Source organism: Mus pahari, chromosome 19 (genome assembly GCF_900095145.1).
Source record: "Mus pahari chromosome 19, PAHARI_EIJ_v1.1, whole genome shotgun sequence".
Taxonomy (NCBI): Eukaryota; Metazoa; Chordata; class Mammalia; order Rodentia; family Muridae; genus Mus; species Mus pahari.
The window spans coordinates 36602947-36606331 of record NC_034608.1 but is presented as its reverse complement, the minus strand read 5'-3'; positions in this window follow the sequence as shown (position 1 = coordinate 36606331).

The following is a 3385-nucleotide window of genomic DNA, read 5'->3' as shown; positions in this document are numbered from 1 at the left end:
ACACGTGGTGTTTTTTTCTGGAAGCAGCCTGGGAAAAGGGCATGTGGTGGTTCGCTAGAGTGCACACTTGCAAGAACATGTGATGTTTGGAAAGAGTATGAATATAACCCAAAAGACAGTGGATGATGCTGTATGGTATCGGTTTGCCTTGCGTCTTTGCTGGTGGATGATGCTGTACGGTATCGGTTTGCCTTGTGTCTTTGCTGGTGGATGATGCTGTATGGTATCGGTTTGCCTTGCATCTTTGCTGGTGGATGATGCTGTATGGTATCGGTTTGCCTTGCGTCTTTGCTGGTGGATGATGCTGTACGGTATCGGTTTGCCTTGCGTCTTTGCTGGTGGATGATGCTGTACGGTATCGGTTTGCCTTGCGTCTTTGCTGGTCATTGTTGGGCTTTGGTGACCATGCTTTGTGGTACTGGGACACATATCTAGAATATAGTTAAGAATTATACTGGTTTAGAAAACTGGGGATCATAGGTTCTTCTTTATGGTCCATGACTTTAGTAGCCTTGAGTAGTTGGCTGGGTTTCTGCTACCAGTCATGATTACCCTCTTGTTTATAGATGGTCTTATGCCTAATTATAGAGTTATTACTGTCAATGTCTGTGTGACAATACTGCACCCTTAGGTGACACACTGTTCATGGATGCAATTCATAGGTGTCATATCTGGGTAGGACTGTTGGTTGCCCAATAGTTTGTTTGGAAGCTTGCATACAGACTTCTGGTACCATGAAGCTAGTACTCAGGGAGGAGTACTAGGAGTACTCAGGGAGGAGTTAGTACTCAGGGAGGAGGCTTTTAGGCCACTTTCAATCAGAGGCCTTTGGACCCCATGTGTGAAGTGGATGATGCTTTCAGCAATAGAGACTTACCTTCCACCCTCGGCAGCAACCAACGGCATCAGCAATAGCTTATCATGTTTGGGAGTCTCTTGCATAACTCGGGCTAACAACTCAAAAGAGGGCTTGTCAAGCCTAGGGTTGGATCTTTTTGATAGGTGTTCTTTGTCTCTTGGAGGGAGTATTATTAGCCCAGATGACAAATTTTCAACTGAACGGTATATATGCCAATTTACATGTATCCTAAGCATTTTTAGGGATGATTATGATTCCTTCTGACCTATTCAGACATCCTTCCATTATCTTAGGCTCCCCCTCCTTCTTTTATATTTACCTCCCTCTCCTCTATATTCGAGTCCCCTCCTTTTTTTTCCTACTCCTTTATTTCCATCAGATCACTTTCACCTTGCTATTCCTGTGCCTGTTGTTCCCCTGCCACACCCCAACCCCTTTCTACTTTTCTGGTTTCTGAAGTGATAATGGTTATTTGTACTCAGACCTGAAGATGTAGAACTAGACGCCTCAAAGGAAGAAAAAAAAAGTCTAAGAAATATATATATAAAAAAAAAACAGTTCATTCTCTCTAGGAATTAGGGGTAGGGGAATCAAAACAACTCTTGAGATTTTTATCTTCCTCCAGTCAGGATGGCAAAGGTAACGAGATCACCTGACAACAGCTGTTGGAGGGAGTGTAGGGGAAAGGCCCCTCATCCACTGCCACTGAGATGCAAGTGGTCCAGACATTGTAGAAGCCAGTATGGAGAATTCTCACCAAGCTAAAACTACATCTACTATATGACCCAGGCATACCAATCCTTGGCATGCGCCCACAGGACTGCGATCCTACTCCATAGATACTTGCAAGGCCATGTTTATTTCTGCTTAATTCACAATATCTAGGAACCTAAATGTCCTATGACTAAGGAATGGGTCATGAAAATGGTCCCTGTGCACGATGGAATACTATTCACCTGTAAAGAAAAATGAAATTATAGATGTTGCAGGTTAATAGATGGAACTAGTAAAGATCATAGTTTATGAGGTAACCCAGATGTAGAAAGGAAAATGTCCTATGTTCTTTCAGTCCTACCCCCATTCTTTAATGGGGCCAGCTCGAATTCTGCTTCCTTCTTACAGTTGTCCCTTATACCCTCAGAAAGGATACAAGTTCATGAATTCCCTGAGCATGGGCTTTCTAACCAGTACCAGTGCTGCTCTTGATTACTTCAAACCCATATGCTCACTTCTCAGTTGACTGTTACCTATGTCTACCTGGACTATGGTTATTCACATCCACAGACCTCCTCTGTGATGAAATATAGAGTTCTTTACAGCTGAGGTCCAGGACTACCCATCTTTGTCTCATTTGCATTATCAATCACAGAAGCATGCACCCCACTGGGCACATTTGATACTTTTATTCATTTCAACAGAAAAAAAAAAAGCACAAGAGGGAAATGGTCATGATGAATGTTTTATATAGGCACACACCAGCCGCTAATGAGTTGAGAAAAGAAACAGTGCACTGTCCTTTGTCCAAATGTGTTTGAGTCCTTCCCAGCGAGGCCCGGGGGAGAAGCCAGAAATGCAGCAATTGCAGATTGCATCCAAGGATCCGTCACACCTAGTGATGTTTGTTATCATTTGATCGCCCAAGGCACACTTTCCTGACCACTACACATCTCTTCTATATGCACCCTCTTTTTCACAGTTCTGTTCTCACAACCTGGAATAAATAGGAAGACAGAAGAGTGGGCTGAGAAATCAATCACAATGCTCTCGAGTGCAGACATGGAACAGCAGCAAGGGACATGGAGGATGGTGAAAATTTATAATCACAGTAGTTTGTTTTGCTGTCAATAAGATATTCTGTGTGTGTAACTTGTTTCAAAATACTAAAAATGTTTTGTACACATAAAAGTCTTCATGTTTTTTAGGCTCAATATTATAGTATTCCTATTCTGTAGCTTTTATTCCCTGTGGCATTTTATTTTATTTTATCTTTGCCTAGGCACAGGAAATATGTTATTTGTAAACCCCCAAAGTGATTACCTACACATAAGTATGTTTAAGTAAAAGCATTTAAAAAAATAACAGTATAAATTAGAAGCTGTGTTCCCTGCTCGCAGTTCATAGATTGAGATCTTATCCCATGTGATAAAATTAGAGGAGGGTACCTTGGTGGGAGGATCAGGTCGTGAAGGCTGGACCTTGTGGTTGACATTAGTCCTCTTCAGAAAAGAAACAAAGGGGTCATGTTGCTCTCTTCTACAATGGAACAGTTTGAAGATGTGTACATTCTCACGGAAAGTGGAGTCAGTCAACAACCTGCTCTCATAGGATCTAGCCTCCTGTCCTGTGAGAAGTAGATGCTTCATGCCTGAACCTTCTGGTCTGGGGCATTCTGTTGTGATGATCACACACATGACACCAGGACATACTCACTAGGCGGTGTCAGTGTGATGCCCTTTTCTTTTTCTTGCACGGTTCTTGTTTTGTGAAATCTCATCCCCTCTCCCTCTCCCTCTCCCTCTCCCTCTC